General features: G+C 42.5%; 1 protein-coding gene across 3 annotated transcripts in view; it reads right to left on the bottom strand.

The window, feature by feature from the left end:
• Nucleotides 1–25,200, bottom strand: part of TMCC3 (transmembrane and coiled-coil domain family 3) — a 304,767-nt gene that overhangs the window by 34,923 nt on the left and 244,644 nt on the right. The window contains exon 1 of one of the 3 annotated variants that reach the window (XM_030819837.1): nt 13,772–14,224. The exons of the other annotated variants lie outside the window; for them this stretch is intronic. The gene's annotated coding sequence lies outside the window, so the exon portion shown is untranslated. Of the gene's footprint in view, nt 1–13,771; nt 14,225–25,200 lie in introns of those variants that run through there. 3 annotated transcript variants of the gene reach the window in all.

Below are 25,200 nucleotides of genomic sequence, written 5' to 3'. Positions count from 1 at the left end.
CAAGCCACGTGTCCCTGTGTTTGTTAATCATACTTAAGGAAGGCTCTAACATTCTGAAGAACGTTCTGTGGTTACTTCCTGGCCAATAAAGGATTTAATGTTCCATTGCTGAGTCCACTAATCTCTCCTTCAAAATCCTTTCTACGAAACTTCTGTGAATCATTACAACCTCAGCGGAAAGGTATAAGATTAGGGATTGGTTTTTTGCTTGCAGAGATCACAGACTCAGAACTTACCCTAAGACCTCCTATACTGAGAACAATCCTTGTGGTTTTGACAGGGCTTTAAAATAACTAAATCTAGGAACATCAAAAGTTCAAGACAGTGTGCTAAAACTGAAAATGCCATAGCAAACATGTGCACTGGTTACATTTTCCCCTTCCTTGTCCTTTAAGAATAGGTTTTAATAAAAGACGAAATTCCATGAACAGTCAGTAACATCTCATTTAATTGATACTAAGGGAAGTATTCTAGATAAGTGAATGAAATTTGTAGATAACTGAAACTCCAAGTCTTGCTAATTAGAGATTTCTAGATTTTCTTCTTTCTTTTAATTTCTTTTAGAGACAAGGTCTTGCCCTTGTTGCCCAGGCTAGCTTCCAACTCCTGGGCTCAAGTGATCTTCCTCAGCATCCCAAGTAACTGAGGCTACAGGCGTGCACCATCATGCCCAGGTGGATTTCTAAATTTCCAAGGTTGTTTTCCTGTTGACTATGGACATCCACATAATCAAGTTTGAATTGTGACACAGCAACAGTGACCTCAAGAAGACAACTGAACTAGATCACTCAGGGGACCTGGGATCCAATTAACCTTAGGTCCTCGTGAAGAAGCAAGGTGGCGGAACTCTGCAAACTCTAAGGGCCTTGCAGCTCTTATACGCAGCAGTTCTGTTACTAGTAGGTCTGTAAGGCTGGCACCCCGCATGCAAAATGCCAATAGTCTTGTACATAAAATTATTAGCACAGACCAACTAACACAAACTAAGTATTACTCTTTATAATGAATCTTATTTTTTATTTTTTTGAGACAGAGTCTTGCTCTGTCACCCAGGCTGGAGTGCAGTGGCGCCATCTCGGTTCACCACAACCTCTGCCTCCCAGGCTCAAACAATTCTCATGCCTCAGCTTCCCGAGTACCTGGGATTACAGACATGCACCATCACGCCTGGCTGATTTTTGTATTTTTAGCAGAGATGGGGTTTTGCCATCTTGTATTTTAGTACAGACAGGGTTTTGCCATCTTGGCCCGGGTGGTCTTGAACTCCTGGCCTCATGTGATCTGCCTGTGTTGGTCTCCCAAAATGCTGGTATTATGGGCATGAGCCATCCCTTTATAATGAATCTTATTTACCTAAATAAAATTTAAGCAACAAGTCGTTAAAAACCATATGCAACAAAAGGAATGAAAAACTGTTCAACAAACAACCCAGACAAATCTCACATGTGTAATACTTAATGAAAGAAGCCGCACACAAAAATGTGATGGTGTATGATTAGCGTGCTACAGAGGTGAGAAGAGTGGTACCCTTTGGGGGGAAGTAGGGGGTAGGGAGAATGATTCACCAGTAGGTGGCACCAGGGAGCACTGGGGTGCTAACAACATCGATCCAGGTGGCAGTTACTCAGGGCATATACATAGGTAAAAATTATCCAACTGTACATTTAAGATGTATACACTTTACTGTAAGTGAAACCTCAAAAAAGTAATAAGATGCAAAAAAACTTAGATAACAAAAAAGCAGGAGCTGTCAAAACTATTATCTTTATAGTACCTGTAACATTACAAATGCACAATGAATAAATGTTAACGTACAGTATATTGCTCAATTCTAGCAGGAAAAAAAAAACCCTTAAATTTCATTAGCATGTCAACTGTAATGCATTTTGTCAGCTCTTTAACATTTTTAAAGTTTCCCAAACTTTCATGACGCTGCCTCATAAATATTTGTTTTTAGAATACAAAAGAGCCAATGAAAAAGAGCAGAAATCCACATTGTGTACTAGCAAGGCATTAATATCTGTGGTTTAACTGAATACATCAGATTTAGATACAAAAATATGCAATTTAGAATTCTGCAAAATGCAGCAAAATCCTAATACCATGTTGATCCAGATTGCTAATGCCTTGTTTTATTACATAATAGTCATTTAGAAAGCCAATGTTTCTCAATGAGACTGAATTTAACTAAAAGCACACAAAGTACAATTAGGGCTTGCTTACTTAGACCAAATTGTTTTTATGATAGCTAATGGGACTGATTAATTTAGGTTGCAAACCAAGCCCCCTAAAATATAGAACTGCTACTTGAAAATGTTTTTCTGGGCATCTTTTGTGAACTAAGTCCTGTGTTGAAAGAACTGGAGGCAGAGAAACATGATAAGCTCTGCCCTAAGAGGTCACTCTTGGGGCAGGGAGGCGTACAGAATTAAAAAATATAACAAGGCCAGGTACAGTGGCTCACACCTGTAATCCTAGCACTCTGGGGGCCGAGGCAGGAGGATTACTTGAACCCAGCAGTTTGAGACCAGCTAGGGCACAATAGTGAGACCCCATGTCTACCAAAAAAAAAAAAAAACAAAAATGCTGCGTGTGGTAGTGTCTGTGGTCCCAGCTACTTGAGAGGCTGAGGTGGGAGGATTTCTTGAGCCTAAGAGGTCGAGGCTGCAGTGGGCCATGATCGTGCCACTGCACTTCAGCCTAGGTGACAGAGTGAGACTTCATCTCAAAAAAAAAGAAGTAATAAGTACTATAGGAACCAAGGGTAGGAAATAAGTTAAGCAAGGGGCTTCAATGAGAAGCTTCTGAGCAGGTGATAATTGGCTTAGAGGCGGCTCAAAAATCTGCTGAGAGCCTAGCAAGGAGTGCATTGTATCTGCAGAAGGAAAAACTAGAATATGTATTTAGGAAACAAAGTTGGAGTGTCTAAAATTGAGAATGGCTAAATGGGTCATTCTAAATCAAGGCATGATTGAGGGCTGGGGCGAAAAAGAGGTGCATGGCAAGGCTCAGAAGAACACAGACAACCTGCAACAGGCTCTGCAAACCATGCTAGGCTCGACACCTGACCATGCAGACAAGGGGAAGTCAGGGATTTTAAAGCAGGTGGCATTTTTATAATCATGAAAATAAAATGCTGAGAAATAGAGAATTTGGAATATCAAAAAGGAGGCTTATCTTAAATACTGTTTAGGTTCTTATTAATTTTTTAAAAATACAGCACTGTGACTATACTATACAAAGGGATTTTGGGTTTAGTTCAGGTCACATAAGAATGGCTCATTCATGAATCTGTGTAATCGGTCATGACATGCGTATATACTTGTTGCATACCAACATTAAGTAAGCGTCTGTCTGGGATGCTGGGGTCATGTAATTTGGACTTTTTATTTTTTTAAGCATCATCTGAAGCTAAGGATAGCTGAGTTCTTACCTAAAAGAACACTGTCCATCACATATGGAAAATCAGGCATTTTGATTCATAAATACACAATTCATAATTTGTTCCATCTCCACTCATCTCTCTTCTACAGGCTCAATACTAATCGAACTCCAATTATTATCACAGCCTTGGTACTTTCCATCGGGGGCTAGATAAAGAAGATCAAAGTTTTCACCTATGATGAACAAAATGGCAGGACTTAAAGATGGCTTTCCTGAAGAGTGCAATGCCTTCTGTCTTTTATTTATGGACTGAAAGAGAAACCCCTCAATGTACATGGCAAATCGCATTCCCCTCACCCTAAGCCATACTTACAGACGACATCCCAGATTCTCCTGAATGCAGGAAAGTACCACGGTTACACCTATCTACTCCGTCGAACCAGGTACTAACTATGACTAAAATTATATGTGGAAAAAAAAAATCCAAATGAGATTAGTAACAGAAAACAAACAAACAGGGGGGTGGATAGAAGGCAGTCTTGAAAGCGTCGATGCTAGACACTTTTTTTCTCTTTACTGGGAATTGCAATCAACCAAACCATAGGTCTGTACCTGACCTAGAGCCTTAACAATGCAACAAGACTGTGAGAACTCTCACTCAGGGACACCTGCTCTTAGCCTATTATGGAACTACTGCCTGTGTGCAGAAGTATCATTTGGAAACATGAATTTTATGCCCAAAGGGTAAAATGCCCAAGAGGCTTTACTCATGCCAAATTCCCTAAGAACCGTGGGGCTTCCTTTTGCCTTGGGAAAGGAGGTGAACTTTTTTCTTATTCTTTTTTTTTTTTTGAGACGATCTTGCTCTGTCACCCAGGCTGGAGTGCAGTGGGGTGATCTCAGCTCACTGCAACCTCTGCCTCCCAGGTTCAAGTGATTCTCCTGTCTCAGCCTCCTGAGTATGTGGGACTACAGGTGCACACCACCATGCCTGGCTAATTTTTGTATTTTTAGTAGAGACGGGTATCGGGGGAACCAGCCCCAATATTTCAACGTAGGTTCTATTTTCCCTAAGTGTTGGCTGGTCTGAGAAATAAAGAGAAAGAGTACAAAGAGAGGAATTTTACCACTGGGCCTCCGGGGGTGACATTACATACTGGTAGGACCGTGATGACCCCGAGGCACAAAACCAGCAAGTTTTTATTAGGGATTTTAAAAGGGGAGGGGGTGTATGAACAGGGAGCAGGTCACAAAGATCACATGCTTCAAAGGGCAATAAAGATCACAAGACAAAGGCAAAATTAGAATTACTGATGAGGGTCTCTGTCCAGCTGTGCACGTATTGTCTTGATAAACATCTTAACAGGAAACAGGTGAGAGCAGAGAACTGGTCTGACCAAAATTTACCAGGCTGGAATTTCCCAATCCTAGTAAGCCTGAAGGTACTGCAGGAGACCAGGGCACGCATTTCAGTCCTTATCTCAACTGCATAAGACAGACACCCCCAGAGTGGCCGTTTACAGACCTCCCCCTAGGAATGCATTCCTTCCCCAGGGTATTCCTTGCTGGGAAAAGAATTCAGCGATATCCTCTTACTTGCACGTCTGTTTATAGGCTCTCTGCAAGAAGAAAAATATGGCTCTATTCTGCCTGACCCCACAGGCAGTCAGACCTTATGGTTATCTCCCCTTGTTCCCTGAAAATCACCGTTATTCTCTTCTTTTTCAAGGTGCACTGATTTCATATTGTTCAAATACACATGTTTTACAATCTATTGTACAATAGTGGTCCTGAGGTGACATACATTCTCAGCTTATGAAGATAATGGGATTAAGAGATTAAAGTAAAGACAGGCATAAGAAATTATAAGAGTAGTATTAGAGAAGTGATAAATGTCCATGAAACCCTCACAGTTGATGTTCAGAGATTGCAGTAAAGACAGGCTTAAGAAATTATAAAAATATTAATTTTGGGAACTGATAAATGTCCATGAAATCTTCACAATTTATGTTCTTCTGCCATGGTTCCAGCTGGTCCCTCCATTCAGGGTCCCTGACTTCCCGCAACAGATGGGGTTTCACCATGTTGGCCAGGCTGCTCTTGAACTGCAGACCTCAGTGATCTGCCCACCTCAGCCTCCCAAAGTGCTGGGATTGCAGGCATGAGCCACCGTGCCCAGCCTGAAAGAAGGTGAACTTAATTAGATGCCAAGGATTGCTAACTACATAACAGTATTTACAATGTGGTACACTTGATTAATCTGACTCAGTCCACCTACCTTAATCAGCATTTCAAAATGTTAGGGGACCATCTGTTCATGAATTGAGAACATTATGAAGCCTCTCATTCAACTCAGGATATCACCCTGAACTTGATGAACTAAAATTTATTTTATATCTATACTTTAATGACTCTGATGTCATTCATTGCTTTCAATGTTATGACTGATGTTTTAATAAGGCCATTGTAAATATACTATAAGTACCACAATCTCTGTGTCAGAGAAACACTTTGCTTGATTGCTTCTCTTCCTGGATAAACATGTACTGAACAATCAGTGAATATATACTTCATATTATAGGATTGACTCAGAGTTCAATAATATCTAATCAGAGGCAGGGTATGTTTATTTTCTTAAGGGACACATCCTTCAAAGGAATCAAACTTTATATAAAAACAGAGGTAAAGTGACAAGCGTAATTAGACAAGAATTAAAAGACAAACAGATTTGGGTAACATCATTTATTTTCCACTTACATAGCATCTTTCATCAAAAATGTCAATAAATCTTTCCAACTGTTCTTGTTCCCACCTAGGATATGATGAGCTGAAAGTCTTACACATCTGTTCTGAATTTCACACTCCATAACTGACAGCTATTCAGTCTTTGGGACTCATCACTCAATCTCTCCTCTCCCTTGCCTCCCACATACTCTAACATCAGACCCTTTTGCTCCCTCCAACACCTGACGCCTGCCTGGTCTAGGTCTGTTACACTGCACACCTGGACCATGCAACAATTTAACTCCTCTCTCTCCAGGTTGATCCTCTCAGTGGTCACCACCATAGATTGGCTACAGGATGAGGTTTAAACTCCTGAAGCCGGAAGACAAAGTCCTCATTATCTTGACTCAAACCTATCTCTGTCCAGATCCTGTATTCTCAGCCTCTTAGCTGGACCACATAGTTGGATACGGGTGAACTCTGTCCAGCTTGAGCACAGCATGCCAAGGTCATTTTACCTAACTCACTTCACCCTTTATTCAGGAGTGCCGCATATATGTAGGCATTACTGTGCCTTCCACCTCCACCATCTACTCTGTGCATCTATGTGCACATCAGCGTGACAGATGTTTGACACATTTTATTTCTAGTTCTCACCTCAGTTATACTAGTTATGTTTAGTGTATCAAACATATCAAGGAATTTGGGCCGGGCACTGTGGCCCATACCTGTAATCCCAGCACTCTGGCTTGAGCCCAGGAGTTCGAGACCAGCCTGGGCAACTAAGCCAGACCACCCCTGATGCCCTCCAATCTCTACAAAAAATTTAAAAATTAGCTGGGTGTGGTGGCACGCACCTGTAGTCTCAGCTATACAGGAGGCTGAAGCAGGAAGATCCCTTGAGCCCAGGAGTTTGAGGTTGCAGTGAGCTACGATCACACCACTGCACACCAGCCTGGGTGACAGACTGAGACTGTTGTCTCAAAAATTAAAAAAAGAAAAAGAAAAAAGAAATCAAGGAATTTGACAAGGTCACAAACTAGGGAGTAGCAAGCCAGGGTTTGAACCCAGGTGTGATTCAACAGCCTGTGTTCTTTCTAAAACCTGGGGCATCCTCATCCCCAGCTCCCTATTTACCAAAACCTAGGGGTTCCTTCAGAGTCTGCTCAATTTCACCTCTCCCACACAGTCACTTCTGATCATTCCAAATCTCGTAATCAGTGGTTACTCAGAACTTCTGCTGCTCTGATCTCATATTCTTAGAAACTTGATTTTTTTGCAGCCGCAGACCTCATATAAATAGTCTCTTGAACACAGCAGGCACTCAACTATCTTAACTGAGTGATTTTGCTATTTTCATATTATTTTCTATGGGTAAAATTATGTATCAGGTAAGATAACTTCTGTAACTGAATAAAATCAGTTTCAATAATAAGGGCACATCTATGGTCTCCTAAACTAAGAACAGAGGGCAGCGCTAATTCAACGGCTGACAGATATCTAAGACCCAATCTCTCTCCATTTTTTCACTACACTATCCTCGGGCCATTTGCTTCTCCTCACATGGAGGCAAGAGAGCTACTGTAGTTCCAGGAATCACATGTAGACAGTTTCTGGCTATAGATGAGGATACTTATCTTCTTTCATATTTTATTAGGGAGGAAAACATTTTCTAGAAGCTCCTCAGGGGTCCCTTTGGCCAGGTCTGAGTCCCATGTCCATGCCCTGGTTGCAAGGGAGGCTGGGGAGGCAGCAGATAACATTTTCGGCCTCCACTCCAGGAACAGGCTCTGCCAGCCAGGGAGAAAGGGAAGGAAAAGGGTGTTTGGAAAGGCACTCCATAGGGTTTGCAAACACCACCTCGAATGGATATTATGCAACCATCTACTCTGCATAAGGAAAACTCCCCCATCCAAATAGATTATCATTAGAAAGGCTTGCTAATCAGGTTAAAAACAAATAATCCAGTTACCATAGAGTGTATTTGCACTGGAGGTAGAAGAAAGGGAATCGGAACCTTCTTTAGCCACCAAGTGTAAATACATTCCTCTTCCCCAGTGTTTTGGTTACATACCATAATCTCCTTCACCACCATGATCACCACAAGGAAAGAAGGGCTAGGAAGAAAAAACCATCTAGCCTTTTGGGCTTCCATATAGTTCTGAAAACACCTTAAGGCAGGCAAAAAAAAATTTTTTTCAAGAGATTTAAAGAACAGAAATGGAGATGAAAATATTTACAAGTCTTCTGCCTCTTTCTCTGATTCTTCTATGCTGCTTCTAAAAAAATGACAGTCTGCCACCCCTACCACCACCACCACCACCACCACCACCACCAACCACCCCATCTGCTGCCAATTCTGCAAACAGCATAGACATCCATCAATAGGGAAGCTCTTTTTAAAATTCTAGTGCAACGGAAAATGATGCAGCCACTAAAATGGAAACGGATCTGAATGGGCTACCATGGGAAGCTATTCAATCTAAACCGTTAAGAGAGAAAAGCAAGACGCAGGGCTATGCCTACTGTGTACACTCATCTGTGCTTATTTAAACGAGGGGTGGAGGGATTTATGATAGATATGTACAGTTGTATACTCTATGTGTATGAACATTTCTAGAAGCTGTCTTAAGAACTGTGGATGGTAGTTACCCTTGGGGAATAGGACTGGGAATCTGTGGACACAGATACTTTTTGTTTTATATTATCTTTTTGAGAGAGTAATTCATCTTATTTTCATATTTAAAAAAAAAAGTCCCCAGTGCCTGAATTTCAAAGTGAGACTAATATGCAAATACCTGCAAAATTTCATTAGCACACTTAAGATACTTCCTTGTCTCCTCCAGTGACCTATGATTTTACTAACAGTAGCAAAATAAATAATCTATAGACAGTAAACATTTTTGTAACTCACCCTAACTGAATTTTGTTTATGTAATTACTTTTAGAAAAGTAACTCCCTACTGAAAAGAGAAGTTTTAAATCCCATTTCCCAAGGAAATAAAACCATGTCTTAAAAGGTAGTTCTAAAACAAATTTTATGGGACTAAACTGGAATTGCCAGGTCATAAATACAAGTTTTCAAGTAAAAATCCCACTAAAATATTGTATACTAATGTTACATCTTTCTTACATAACTTCATAAAATACTGTCTTTTTAAGGGACCAATGCCACTGAAATATTTCTACTGAGAACTGGGTTGCCCAAGGCTCACAGCTTTGAATCTGTATTTCATGGGCAATGATGTCTTCCATAAAGACTCTTCACTGAGAATACTCATACGAGCAGACCATGGCAGTGTATGATAGGCGTATATATACAGTTGTCCCTTGGAATCCATGGGCGATTGGTTCTAGGACCTCCTGCAGATACCAAAATCTGCGAGTGCTCAAGTCCCTGATATAAAATGGTGTAGTATTTGCATATAATCTACATACATCCTCCTGTATACTTTAAATCATCTGCAGGTTACTTATAATACCTAATACAATGTAAATGCTATGTAAATAGTTGTATTTTGTAGGGAATAATGACAAGAAAAAAACACTCTGTACCTGTTCAGTACAGATGCAATTTTTCTTCCTAAATATTTTTGACCCCTGGTTGGTTGAATCCATGAATGTGAAATCCATGGATGTGGAGGGCCAACTGTATATCCATTCATGGCAACTGAAGGGTCACAGAGTTCATCTAGAGACTGTTTACATATAGTTCATGTGATTCCTGAGACTAGACTGTTTTACCTGTGATTCTCAGGTTTGTTGTTGTTTTGAGACAGTGTCTTGTTCTATCAACCAGACTGGAGTACAGTGGTGCAATCACAGCTCACTGCAGCCTTCACCTCCTGGGCTCAATTGATCCCCCTACTTCAGCCTCCCGAGTAGCTGGGACTACAGGTGCACACCATCATGCTCGGCTAATTTTTGTATTTTTTTGTAGAGACGAGGTTTCGCCATGTTGACCAGGCTGGTCTCGAACTCCTGGGTTTCAAGCAATCCGCCTGCCTTGACCTCCCAAAGATGGGATTACAGGCATGAGCTAGCGGGTCCAAATGGTTCTCAAGTTTTTTGTTGTTTTTTTTTTTTTGAGATGGAGTCTCGCTCTGTCACCAGGCTGGAGTGCAGTGGTGCAATCTTGGCTCACTGCAATCTCTGCCTCCTGGGTCCAAGTGATTCTCCTGCTTCAGCCTCCCGAGTAGCTGAGACTACAGGTGCCCACCACTACACTAGGCTAATTTTTTGTATTTTTGGTAGAGACGAGGTTTCACCATGTTGGCCAGGCTGGTCTCGATCTCTTGACCTTGTGATCCACCCACCTCGGCCTCCCAAAGTGCTGGGATTACAGGCATGACCCACCGCGCCCGGCCTCAAGTTTTAAAGTTTGATTTTGTCCTTCAAAAATCATTTCTACAGCAACAACTACAAAAAAGGAATAATGTTATCTCCTTAAGGTTAAAGACGGTTTCTCAGAAGACAAAGCAGGATAGAATACTTGCACTTCTAAAATTTTTTCAGTGGTTCTAGGATTCATTTTAAAATGAAGCAATGCTAAAGGCAGACTGCAAGGTATATTTGCAGTGTTTGAATTTAACTGATTCTTAAAACATTAAAAACTGTTTGGCATTTGAGCATGTGCATCCCCTAGAGACCCAGAAATTCCATTTGTAGGTTAGAGGAGCAAGTGCCCCTGTTAGGAGCACACTGAAAATATACACAGCAGATTCACTTGCAAATGAAAAACAATAAAAGCAAAAACAAAAGACAATCCACAAATAATCCAAAGCCTATGGGCAATAAAATGGAGAGATATATATACGCACGCATTGGAGATATATATATATATATACACGCACAGTAAAATGGATACACACACACACACACATTGTGTTTATTTGTACAGTGGAATAAAATAAACCAGAACTACAAGAATTAAAATGGGCCAGGCATAATGGCTCCCACCTGTAATCCCAGCACTTTGGGAGGCCGAGGCTGGTGGATCACATGAGCCCAGAGTTCGAGATCAACATGGGCAACATGATGAAATGCTGTCTCAACCAAAAAAAAAAAAAATTAGCCAGGCATGGTGGCACACATGTCTGTAGTTGCAGCTATTTGGAAGGCTGAGGCAAGAGGATGAGCCTGGCAGGTCGAGGCTGCAGTGAGCCAAGATCGCGCCACTGCACTCCAGCCTGGGTGACAGAGCGAGACCCCGTCTCAAAAAGAATAAAATGATTAAATCTCAAAAGAAGCAAATCAAAGAACACATACTTTATGAATTCTACTTTATAAAGGTCAAATGCAGGCAAACTCTTTTTTAGGTATGAACACACACGATAAAAAGAGAAAAATCTTGAGAATAGTTAAACCTTATGGCAGCGATGACCTCTTGGGGGTGGGAAGGCTTGTGATGTAGGGATGCTTAATCAGGGAAGGTCACAGGGTCAAGTTCATCTCCTTACCCTGGGTATAACATACAGGGGTGTTTCATGTATTTTTTAATGGAACATCTTCTTTGTATAATATTAGTTTACAAACATTTTAAAATAAAAACTATGGAGTAGGCCAGATGCAGTGGCTCACACCTGTAATCCTAGCACTTTAAGAGGCCGAGATGGGCGGATCACGAGGTCAGGAGATCGAGACCATCCTGGCTAACATGGTGAAACCCCATCTCTACTAAAAATACAAAAAAATTAGCCAGGCATGGTGGCGGGCGCCTGTGGTCCCAGCTACTCGGGAGGCTGAGGCAAGAGAATGGCGTGAATCTGGGAGGTGGAGCTTGTAGTGAGCTGAGGTCGCGCCACTGCACTTCAGCCTGGGTGACAGAGTGAGACTCCATCTCCAAAAAAAAAAAAAAAACTATGGAGTAAATTACACAGTAAAATAAAATGTGTGTGTGTGTTTGCTTAAGCTGTAGAATGAGTGTCTTCTGTCAATCCTATTGCTTTATCTCTGGCTCTATATTTAACTCGTTGGGTAATAATCTTAAAATCTAAATTTGAGACCCTACTTAAATTGTGACCTGGTCTCAAAGGTCCTCAGGTCACCACTGCAATGATCTTCTTGGATCATTATCCTCACTGGTTACACACGGGAATGTGAAGCATGTAGTCAGGAGAAAGCCCTGCAATTTCCCCCAGGCCACAAGTAATCCCCCTGGAAGCAAAAACAACCTACTCTCCATAAACTGACTGGAAAGGAACAGGTGGGAAGGAGAGCAGAGGGGTGGCCAGCATTGTCAGGGTTTCTCCAGGATGGCCTGTCAACCAGGACAAGCCCTGTTCCCACATCTTTTTGAACAGCCTGGCACAGAAAGCAGCTCTGACTGTTTTACAAGCAGTGCTCTTGCAGTTTGGGGAGCCATTTTCCCTTTTATTCCAATTGAAACTGTGTGCATCAAGCTCTGTCAACTGTTGCACTCACAGCGTTACGAGGCTATTGGATGATCTGCTGTCGGAACAACTGGCCCCTCTAACTTTTTCTTATTTTAAACAACAGATTTTTTTTTTTTTTTTTTTTTGAGACAGAGTCTCACTCTGTCGCCCAGGTTGGAGTGCAGTGGTGCGATCTCAGCTCACTGCAACCTCCACCTCCTGGGTTCAAGTAATTCTACCTCAGCCTCCCGAGTAGCTGGGATTACAGATGCTGCTACCACTCCCAGCTAATTTTTGTATTTTAAACAACAGAAATGTAACCTCCAAGACCCAAATTATCAAATGACAAGCAGCAAACTTTTCCAACTTTCCCTCCTCTCCCACCCCCAGGTGTTTTGTTTTCTGAAGACTGGGGATCACTATCAACAATGGGTAAACCTTTGCTACAGAACTGATTAGGAAAAAAACACCTGAATTAATAAATGTGTGCAAATATTTTAACGTTCAGGTAAGGAAAGAAAGGTTGCATTTTGTGTCAATATACAGAAGTCTTCTATGACAAAGAGCCACAAGTGAATACAGATTTCCTATGAGATGAAAGACTCCCCCAGGCAGAGATCACATGAATCTGAGCCTTCACCACCCTATGGGGAATGAATCCCACAATATGCGGTGTCCAAGCGTGGTCCGAGGAGGCCCAGGTCAGACGCACTCTCCATTTCCCCCACGGCTGCTTCCTCTCCAACAGCTCGAGGCAGCCACCACACCCTTCTTCCCCAACGTGGGCTGGGCAGCGTCACACAAAGTCAGTTTTACAGAGTTTCAAATTTCCAGGCAAAGGCAGGACGACTCAAAGATGCCCACTTGTTGAAAGACCAGATGTTAAAGTACAAAGTTAGATTCCAACTCAGAGCCTGGTTAGACCCGGGGTTACTTTCGAACTCCCAGGGAGGTGGGAGGAGACCTACCTGGCTCTTCTCCAGCCAGTAGCCGGCACAATCCAACCCAGATATTTGTCCATCTGTTAAATCACTCATACTGGACTGACATTTTTAAAAGGACATAACAGTAAGAAGACTGGTGGTTCATTAGGCGTTTAGACAGTTTAAATACCTAGAAACCCACTGAGAAATTAGGGAGGGATTCGGGCAAGCACAAAGGTAACTATTAAGAGCACAAAGACAAATTGTATTTCTTTCCGGCATCTCCCAGCATATTAAAGACCGCAAAGCTCCACAATACATATTTACACACTCTGGCTGAAATGGAAGACTTGTGAAGAGACTTACCAAGGGCTACACAGCAAACCCAGGAGCAGAGCAGGATCGGCAGCCAGCTCACCCTCCTGCCCGAGGCATTTGAATCTGCAAGGCAGGCAGGCTAGATATTCCAAACAGCACCTACCATATGACTCAGCCTGGACTTCGGAGATACTGCTCACATTATCTCGGGGTATTCCTGTGTTTGTCTCAGAGAAACTCCACGCCCTGCACTGTACCCAATACAAATGTCAGTAATAATGCACCGTATTCAACACATTGCTGTACAAATGGGCCCTTTGTGCTGCCAGCAGAAGAGATCCACATTCTGTATCTTTGCAGGGAGGTCGACTAGAAGGCTGCCTGCTATCAATCACCCCGACTCTGGGATTGCAAGAGGACATTCGGTCTGGTACTCTGCCTTTACCAATAAGGAAATGGGCTCGGCTCAACAAACCTTGTTAGGCAGAGCAAATGCCAGCAGTGGACTGGGCACAGGAAACACCAACGTGATGAAGGCAGAGCAAAGGGGCCAGCCAGCACCAAGGGAAGGGAAGTGGCTTAAAGACAGTGAGCAGTCAGGAGACTCTCTGTTGATTCATTCATGAGACAGACACTTGCTGGGTGCCTCCTAGTGTCAGGCGCGGCGAGGCGTGCTGGGGAGGCAAAGGGGCATAGCCGCCTCCTGGCCTAGTGGCCAGGCGGAGAGACACAATGACAGCCACTGATAAGTGTCAGGAGAGTACTTGGTGCTAAGCGAGCACTTGGAAGGGGCTGCTAAGGGGGAGATAAGAGGAAAGGGGGAGGGGAAAAAGTCAATGGAAAGCAGAAAAAGGCTTATCAGAAGGTGAATCAGTTAGACAGAGAAGTAAAGATTTGGAGGACTTGGTGCAGGTGCAGACTGGGACGGCAGATGGGTCACACCCGGAAGGTCCCACTTAACTCAGGCAGAGGTGTTTGGGGTTCATCCTATAGGTCCCTTGGCAGCCGCATAGAGGATTAGGATGATCACATCCCTGTTTTAAACAAGTCCTTCTGAGAAAGCAAGATGGAAAATGCATTTCCATGGAGCCAACTGGAGCCTGCTGCAGCAATCTATAGCAAGAGCTGGTGAAGGCTGGATGTAGGGTGGTCATGAGAGGTCTATGAAGGAGGTGGAATGAGAGGACTTGACACCACCTGGATGTGGGGGTGAGAAGGGGCGAGTCAAGGAAAACCCCACTTCTGTTTCATTCCTTCTGGTAGCTAAGATTATTCACAAGACAGGCAAGAGGAATTTTCAGCCTCCGACACGATAAACTTGAGGTTCCTATGGGACCTTCAAACACAGATGTCCTGATGAACAGAGAGAGAAAGGGACAGAGGAAACAGCACTGGAGCCCATCGGTGACAATGCCTTAGGCACCTCTCTGAGGAGATAAGCATAGACGACCAGACCTAATCAAATCACAGCTCTGCCTCTTAGCAGCTATATGACCTGGGGCAAGTAAATTAACCTTTTTGGGACTCTGGTCTCACCTAAGGAAATTCCTTTTGGGATTTAATGAAATCAGAAAAGGACATGATGTCATGGCAAACAGAAGAGATTTAATATTTTCCTCTTGCCCTTTTGTGATCATATACTGCTTTGTATTATAATTGAGTACTTAACCTTTGCAGCAGATTACAAGTTTTCTTGCTGTCACTCATCTTTAAATCCCTTTTGACCATATTTGTAGGCACAGATTCTCAAATATTTGAATTGCCACAAGCCATATGAAAAACTAAGGCCAGACGGTTCTAGGGGACCAGGGGTTTCCTGCTTTTGACATTAAATAACAAATGCAAAGATCTCAAAATTGCTATGTGGCTTAAGTGGTGTTGATTTAACTCTGTACTGAGGGGTGGGATGGAGAGAAAAGGGCAGTGGGGTTTGGAAAAGAGGGAGAATTTTGTCAGCCTAATAAAGGCTAGTCAAAGCCTACTCTGTGAAAACTCTACTGTAATATTTAAGAGGAAGAGTGTCTACCAAAGTTAATATTGCATAGCCTCTATCCTCTGGCTCCGTTCAAGTAAAGGTCTTAAGTCATGTTAAATAATAAATTCCAGCAAATGGATCTTGCCTTAAACCAAATGTTAAGTCAATAGTACACTCTGTATATGAGACGTATATACTTTCTTTGCTAGGTCATTTTGCTAATTCTAACTCTTAAAATGAATATTTTAAAACTACAATAAGATTTTTAAAACCAGACTGACCAGTAAGGCATACATAATTCAGTTCCACATAGCTAAGCTTGTTCATTTTTCTTCAGGGTTTGACTTTAAATTTGGGATCCAACTTGTCTTTACCTATTTTTATGGCTGCCTTCCTAGTCTGAAAATATCTTGGTCACTAGATATTTTGTTTCATCTCCAGCTTAGCTCCTAAAATACATTCAGGATCACTTCTTCCTTCCCCATTCTTCCCTGGTAGCTTCATATATTCCCATCCATTCACCCACAGCCCAGTTCAGTACACCTACCTCACATTCTGTGTCTCAGTCACAAATATCTTTTTTAAAAACCTGCCCAAGTTTCTAATACAGAATGATTTGGCAACTGCCTCAAAGCTCACTGTTTGGCTCATTTAATTATTTGGATTAAACATAGACAATGATCCAATTCAGAGCTAATGGTCTTTAGGACTTTTATTCCTGGCCGTCTTCAACCTGGGCACATGTGACATGCCTCAAGCATGACCAGTTTGAGAGGACACTTTGGTCCCCAAGGGCTGAGAAAGAACAAGTTCCTCCTCGCTCACATATGTAGTCTGAACCTGAGGTTCTTGCCTCTCTACGATGTTTCTGGACTCTGGGTAGCTCCCGTTAAACACACAATACACATCCCCATCCTTCTTAGTCAACCTCTAAGATTTTGACACCCCACTGACATATAGACCCAAGATACCTTCCAGTTCTTCTCTGCCTTGAATAGACTTGAACTTCCCAGATGTGAATAGACTCAACTTTTTGGTGCGTCTACAAGATGCTCTCCTATCCCATTGCCAATAGGGGGAAAAATGAAAGCAGACAGATGGCCACATTAGATGGAATCTGCCATTGAGGTGGCAACTTCCCCATGGCACCCAGCCCCTGTTCTACTTGAATTATTCCTCCGACACTGACGAGAGGTGCACACTCTCAGGGAGAGACTACTGAGACGTAATCCTTTCCCTTTAAACATGACTTTGACATATGCATTACACACACTTATACACGTCTGACTCCACCATGACTCACATTGGAGGTGGTGTTTAAAATGAACAGCATCTCAGTGCTATTATGATGCTTCACTCAAAATTGCTCTACGGCTTCTACTACAGGAGCAGGTCACATCCAGGAAATGGTTTGTCTGAACTAGAGCAGGATTTTCTCACTATTACCTTATGCCCCAGGGCTGCCTTACTTTCTTCAAAACCCAGATCAGGATCTGCGACCTATGACCCAAAGCACTCTCCTTGTAAATTCAGGATTCCCTACTAAGCCAGTCCCTATCCTTTTCTCTCTCAGAACTTTGAATACCTTTTACATTCTTCTCTTTCTCACAGCTCATGCCATTCCTCCAGGCAGAGGCCCCTGAGGTTCCTGTGGTTAGTAGACGTGGATAGCTGCCTGCTGCATCAGACTCAGCTGAGCCCAGGAATCCTTCTGAAAATAAAAGATTTATCCTACAAATTGGTGCAATCTTTGGGAGAACAATGTGTTTGCCTCTATTCTCATTTAAAAGACACATGCCCTTTGACCTAACAGTTTTGCTTTTGGAAATTTATCTAAATATGGTTATAGAGAAAAATGTACACAAGTTTTCAATACAGTATTACAAAGCAAAAGAAACACAAAAAAACATCATCCTGGGAGGAACTTAAACTGTGTATCTGTAGGCGACTGGTTAAATAAATAATAGATATGTATATTTTGCGTCAAGACTATTTCTGTAAAGACACATAAGAAACGTAACATTGCAGCCGGGTGCGGTAGCTCACACCTACAGTCCCAGCACTTTGGGAGGCCAAGGCAGGTGGATAACCTGAGGTCGGGAGTTCGAGACCAGCTTGACCAACATGGAGAAACCCTGTCTCTACTAAAAATGCAAAATTAGCTGGGCGTGGTGGCGGGTGCCTGTAATCCCAGCTACTGGGGAGGCTGAGGCAGAAGAATCGCTTGAACCTGGGAGGCGGAGGTTGCGGTGAGCCAAGATCACGCCATTGCACTCCAGCCTGGGCAACAAGAGCAAGACTGTCTCAAGAAAAAAAAAGAAATATAACATTATTATCATTGCTATCTCTGGGGAAAAGGACAAGAAGCTGGAAAAAGAGACTTTAATTTTGCTTTAAGCCCTTTAGTATTGTCGATTTTTTTTTTTAATAATTATTTTTTTTTTTTTTCAGACAGAGTCTTGCTCTGTCGCCCAGGCTGGAGTGTAATGGCACGATCTCGGCTCACTGCAACCTTCGCCTTCCAAGTTCAAGCAGTTCTCCTGCCTCAGCCTCCCGAGTAGCTGGGATTACAGGAGCCCGCCACCATGCCTGGCTAACTTTTGTATTTTTAGTAGAGACGGGGTTTCACCATGTTGGCCAAGCTAGTCTTAAACTCCTGACCTCAGGTGATCCATCTGCCTCGGCCTCCCAAAGTGCTGGGATTACAGGCATGAGCTACCGCGCCCGGCCTGTGTAATTTTTTTTTTTTCAAATGAATTCGCACTTAAGCTACTTAATAGAAAAAAATGTGAACCTTTATCACTTAGAGCTACTAAACACTTCATTGAACAATATCACTTAATCTTTGCTAAACATGAACTAGAAAAACTAGGCACAAATAGAAACTGTATAGACCAGATATACATTGGAACGGGTCTGCTTTAACAGTTAATGGTTTAATCATTAAATATTCTCAGGTCAGGGTATTTTTCTCTAAGGTACTTTATGTGTTGCTGACTCTTCTACAATCTAAGTGGCTCAATGTAAACCATTCCCCTTGTGCTAAACATGCGTGTTTATACTTAAAGTCAATTTCACTGAGGAAATTAGGATAGGGTCAGTTTGTAAGGTTTTGCCCTAAACCTTAAAAAGAACACAAAATCCTTCAGGTCTTAAACAAGATTGATGCCCAGGCCCTACGTAGGACATATTGAATCTTCTGTATATTTTTTAACAAGCTCCACAGGTAATTTGGATGTGGCTGGCATTGCCTGGTGTACACCTAAAGTAACCATGCTTAGAAAACACTATCTTATCCAAAAGAAACACAGCATAGAGAATTCTATGAACAAACTGCTGCAGTACTCCAAGATTTTAAAATAAGTAACTTTCTCAAACACTGATATGGGGTTTAAAGTTAACACTGCGGGTAGGCAAACCCACCAGGCTCTCTCATTGACACAGCTCTTCTGGCTCCTTCGAGGGAAGTGAGGACCAGTAAGTGGAAGAGCCTTTGGGGCTGGTGTTTCTCAAGCTATGGCTTCAGGCAATCTCAGGGACAGAACCTGGAATGTGCATCTGACAGCCTCCTTTCTACCTCCCATCTCCACTCCATTCTTATGTCCAAATAGTTTGAAACTATTGAGCTAGACCAGTATATCCCGAACACCAAATTGTTAAGAGTGGATGGGGCCCCAGTGATCTTTCCCACTCCCCAGACCAGTGAATCAGAAACCTCTACTGGAGGTTCTGCAGTATCCCAGGTTCTTTATCTAAACAGGAAAGTTAGGAAACACCAATTTAGGTCAAACTCATTTTAAGATAAGGAAATCAAGGCCCAAGAAGTTTAAGTGATTTCACCAAGGACTTATAGCTGATTAATGATAGCCGGGAGTCCTGAAACCTGGTGAGCTAATTCTTCCCTCTTAGACCAATACTGCTTGTTATATTATGTGTAATCATGAGAGCCCCAGTATCTGTGCAGTTTCTGATTCACCACGAAGAGGCCCCAAGTGATTAATAAGGCCTGAACCCAGGGGCATGTCAGAACGCACCACTGGTTTAAAGGATGACTGACACAGTAAAGTGTCCAACATCAACCTGCCCTCGGAGTTCTTTCACTTTCAATATCAGTAGGAGGAGAAATATACAATTGCACATTTCACAGAAAAGTAAACCCAGCCCCACACAGTTAACAACCGGGTGAAGTGGGAACACAGGACAATTCAAAGTTTTCGGAGCACACCATTTCTTGGTCAAATATTAGTACCTTCAGCAAAAGACCTTTAATTACCACATACTTTTGGTTATGGCAACAGCCTGCTCCTTACTGTTGGGAGAGAGGAGTACTCCACACCCATGGCCTGAAACCGGGATCTCTAAACCCATCAAAGAGAAACATGGATGGGAAACCAAATCCCCCAGCTTGGACAGCATCCAGCAAGCTTTAATTCAGAGAGAGTTCAATCGAGATGTAATTGCCTCTAATTGGCCCTCCCACACGGTCTCACAACATACAGCTGTAATCAGTTCCACAAAGAATGTGTTATATTTCTTCCTTGAAAAGTCAGAATCCTCTCCTGTTAGGTACTTACCATCACTGTTTTGATTTTTGTAAATATACCTAGACATTAAAAAAGGAAGAATGAATGGGTAAAAGCAAAGAAGTAGATGGATTTTTTCTTTTTTTAAATAAGCACTGATCCCTATGACCTTAATGACAACCCAGTGAGATTCAAATCTGTAATGGAGACTGATGTCGACTCAGGAAACCTTTCTAGTCCAGAGCACATGTGATCCAAAAACACATTCATCTGGTCAGACATTTTCCATACTCTGATTTTTATCCTTCTTGGCATGCTCAACTCTCCTTTAATAAAGTCACAACCCTTTGTTGCCATGGAACCCAATCAGACACGGAGCCTGTTACTATGACTTCCCTGCAGATATAAAAAAAAGACCCAGTGACCGAAAGACCAGCTCTTTCTTAAAAAAAAAAAAAAAAATTACAAGGCAAAGAGGCTCCAAAAAAAACCTCAACACTTTTGTATTTACTGAAGTTTAATCTTTCATGTAGGCTCACCTGAACTCTTCAGCCAAAGCTAGCTCATGTTTTATAAAAATTTTTCAGCTGGAACTTTCCAAAGAAAATAATTTTACAAATAAATACCTGGGCAAAGAAGGTAAAAATATTCTTGGGGTATCTTACTTTTTTTCTTCTTCTAGGCAAGCTTTCTGAAATTTGAGTAGCTGTTTAGCAAACATGTGTCAATCAGCAGCTGCCAAATTGCAATATTCATTTCCATCAATACTTAACGTTGCCAAGAGCTCATTATTTCTCTGGAAAGAAAAGATATTCTAAACAATACAATCAATCCTGTGTTCTGGACCTGGACTAAATCTGCAGGAAAAAAAAAAAAATCTGAGACTAAGCAGAGTGGACTGAGCAGAGCTACTTAAGAAAAGAGAATTAACATTTGTTGAGTGCCTACCATGAGCTGGGCACTTTTACGTCATCACGTGAGGACCCTGCAACTGAGGCAATGCCACCTCTGTTTGGCAGATGAGGGACCAAGGCTCAGAGAGCTTAAGTACTTAAGCAGCTTGTTCAAACTACCAGGCTAGAATGCTTCCTGGCTCCCAAAGCCAGAGCTATTCCTTCATTCAACCAGCACGTATTTCTGGTCTCACAGGTGTTGTACATTTTGTTATGCTTCTTATGCTTCAGGAGCGAATTCACAGCCTGCGAAGCTTGGCTGTAAAGAGAGCACGGTGTCCATCTTCACTGGCACAGGGGCCAGTTCTAGCTACACCCATGTACAACTACCACCACATCTATACAACAGCAGCTACCCCTTGGGGGAATCACGAATAAATGCCCTGGCTACTTGCCTAAGGAAACACATGTGGGCTAGGCACCCATTACACCCTTCCAGAGGTTGGGCCACTGCCCAGGGCCTTCCAACCCTGGACCTCATGGTCGGGAGGACCAGGAAGCTCTGGGTGGCCTTTTCATGTGCAGTATCATCGGCAAAGTAAAAGTCAAGCCATGCAAACCACAACAGTTTCTCCAACCTGGTTTTGGACAACCAGCTTCAAGAAATGACTAGTAAGAAGGAATGTGGCAAGGCACAAAAGTTATAATTTATATTATTAATTATACCAGCCTCTCAGCTAAAGAAAATTTACCTATTTCATGTACAAAGATTATAACAACTGCTTTCATTAAAAGAAATTTTTAAAATCACCCAAAACTGCAATACGATACCACTTCATACTTACTAGGATGGCTGTAATTAAAAGACAGATAATAACAAGCACTGGTGAGGATGTGGAGAAATCAGAACCCTCATAACACTGGTAGTGGGAATATAAACTGGTGCAACCACTTTGGAAAACACTCTGGCAGTTCCTCCAAAGGTTAAACAGAATTACCATATGACCCAGCAACACTCCTTCTAGATATGTACTCAAGAGAAATAAAAACATATACCCCCACAAAAACACATACAGAAGTGTTCATAGCAACATTATTCTTCATAGCCAAAAAGTGAAAACAACCCAAATGTCCACCAAATGTCATATATCCATACAATGAAATATTATTCAGCCATGGCCGGGCATGGTGGCTCATGCCTGTAATCCCAGCACTTTGGGAGGCCGAGGTGGGTGGATCGTCTGAGCTCAGGAGTTTGAGATCACCCTGGGCAACATGGTGAAAACCCATCTCCACTAAAATACAAAAAAATTAGCCAGGCGTGGTGGCGCATGCCTGTAGTCCCAGCTACTCCGGAGGCTGAAGCATGAGAATCACTTGAGTGTGGGAGGCAGAGGTTGCAGTGAGCCAAGATCATGCCACTGCACTCCAGCTTGGGCTACAGTGAGATTCTGTCTCAAAATTTAAAAAAAAAAAATATTGTTTGGCCATAAAAAGAAATAAAGTACTGATTCATGCTACAACATGCATGAACCTTTTAAGAGAGGGGGAAATGAAGGGTAACTGCTAATGGGTATCTTTCTAAGCTGATGAAAATGTTCGAAAATGGGCCAGGTGCGGTGGCTCACGCCTGTAATCCCAGCACTTTGGGAGGCCAAGGCAGGTGGATCACTTGAGGTCAGGAGTTTGAGACCAGACTGGTCAACATGGTGAAACCTTGTCTCTACTAAAAATACAAAAAAATTAGCCGGGTGTGGTGGCACGCCATTGTAATCCCAGCTACTGGGGAGGCTGAGGCAGGAGAATCACTTGAACCCAGGAGGCTGAGGTTGCAGTGAGCCGAGATTGCACCATTGCACTCCAGCCTGGGCAACAAGAGTGAAACTCCATCTCAAAAAAAAAACCAAAAAAACATTTTTTTTTACAGAGGTTTGATTACCTCTGTAAAGACTGTATTTCCAAGTAAGGTAACGTTGTGAGGTAGTGGGGGTTAGGACTTCAACGTATCTTTTGGTGGGGGACACAGGTCAAACGATAACACTGACTTTAATAGTAAATGGGCCAGGCGCAGCGGCTCATTCCGGTAATTCCAGCACTTTGGGAGGCCGAGGTAGGCAGATAGCCTGAACCTCAGGTCAGGAGTTCTAGACCAGCCTGGCCAACATGGTGAAACCCTATCTCTACTAAAAATACAAAAAATTAGCCAGGCATGGTGGTGCACGCCTGTAGTCCCAGCTACTCAGGAGGCTGAGGCAGAAGAACTGCTTGAACCTGGGAGATGGAGGTTGCAATGAGCAGAAATCGTGCCACTGCACTCCAGCCTGGGTGACAGAGCAAAAAAAATAAAAATAAAAAAAAATAAATGATATGGTAGTTCCAGAAGAAGGGAAATAGTCTCACTGTGAACAAATGTGTCATCACACACAATTTTTCTAACAGAAAAGTTATGCAAGGGTTCAGACTTTTCATCACGCAGAAGGCAACAGAAGCATTCCAAATTCCACAGAAAACCTGCCCTGCAGCGGTCACTACTGTACTGACACGTGGGGAGCAATCTAGAGCACCAGTAACTGAAGTAACATTCATTTAAATTATTACCTTTGTATTTTGTATGCATTTGTTTGAGATTTTCACAATAAAATGCTGAGGTAAAAATTTCCTCAGAATGTTGATAAAATCTGCTGTATTGGTCTGTTCTCACACTGCTATAAAGATACTACCCGAGATTGGGTAATTTATAAAGAAAAGAGGTTTAATTGACTCACAGTTCCGCATGGCTGGGGAGGCCTCAGGAAACTTACAATCATGGCGGAAGGGGAAGCAGGCACGTCTTACAGGGAGGCAGGCAAGAGAGAATGCATGTGTGAGCGCAGGAAAAACTACCATTTATAAAACCATTCAGATCTTGTGAGAATTCACTCACTATCACAAGAACAGCATGGGGGAAATCGCCCCCATAATCCAATCACTTCCCTCCCTTGACATGTGGGGATTACAATTTGAGATGAGATTTGGGTGGGGACACAGAGCCAAACCATATCATCTGCTAATAAAATCTTTATTCTTAAAGAACACCTAAGTAAAAACACCAATTAGCATCTTCGAACAAACATTTTTCACAAGCCAAAAGTAGAGAGAAGATAAATTTTCACATACAGAAACAAGAGTACGTGTCTTCCCTGATTAGACTTATTTAAATAAATAATGTAGCCAAGGCCTTAACAAACCCTTTGATGTACTTAAACACTGAACTCTGGGGAAAAAAAAGTCCTGCTTTCTGTTGAAATAGTGAACTCAAATATTATACCAATATCAATGCATGAAATTCTTAATGCATTATTTCTTTCCTTTCATGCTTCCTTCCATTTCTCTACCCATTTATTCTGCAATCTCTGCCCACCTCTGGGTAGAGAGGGACAAGTGAGTCACAAGTTACAAGGATGCCACGGCTCATGCAGATTTGGGCACAGGTTGGGTAGAAGAGCACCTAAGCCAGGTACGAACTGAGAAAGGGACTCAGGGACGACCTTGTATTTACGTTATCTTACATAAGCCTTCCACATCCTTATAGGGAAACAATTACACTTAATTTCTTTGTTTGTTTTTGGCAGGGTCTTCTTGTTCTGTCACCTAAGCTGGAGTGCAATGGCGTGATCTTGGCTGACTGCAACCTCCACCTCCTGGATTCAAGTGATTCTCCTGGCTCAGCCTCCTGCATAGCTGGGACTAAAGGTGTGCACTACCACATCAGACTAATTTTTGTATTTTTAGTAGAGATGGGGTTTCACCATGTTGGCCAGGCTGGTCTCGAACTCCTGACCTCAAGTGATCTGCCCACCTCCCAAGGTGCTGGGATTACAGGTGTGAGCCACCACACCCAGCCACACTTATGGAAACTGAAGCTCAAATGGGTTAAGCAAATTGGCTAAGATGATTTCATACAGCTTGTAAGAGCCAGGATTTTAAAACCAGGCCCGTTGCCCCCAAAGCCCTGGCACCATGCTGCTTCCTCACTTCACCATGCACAGCTGTCGGAACACTAGGGGAGGGCTTTACCACTGCCTGCATTTAGAAGACCTGACCGCT

The sequence above is a fragment of the Nomascus leucogenys genome, chromosome 10 (assembly GCF_006542625.1).
Source record: "Nomascus leucogenys isolate Asia chromosome 10, Asia_NLE_v1, whole genome shotgun sequence".
Lineage (NCBI taxonomy): Eukaryota > Metazoa > Chordata > Mammalia > Primates > Hylobatidae > Nomascus > Nomascus leucogenys.
Note: the sequence above shows the minus strand (reverse complement) of the source record. Positions and strands in the feature narration are given on the sequence as shown.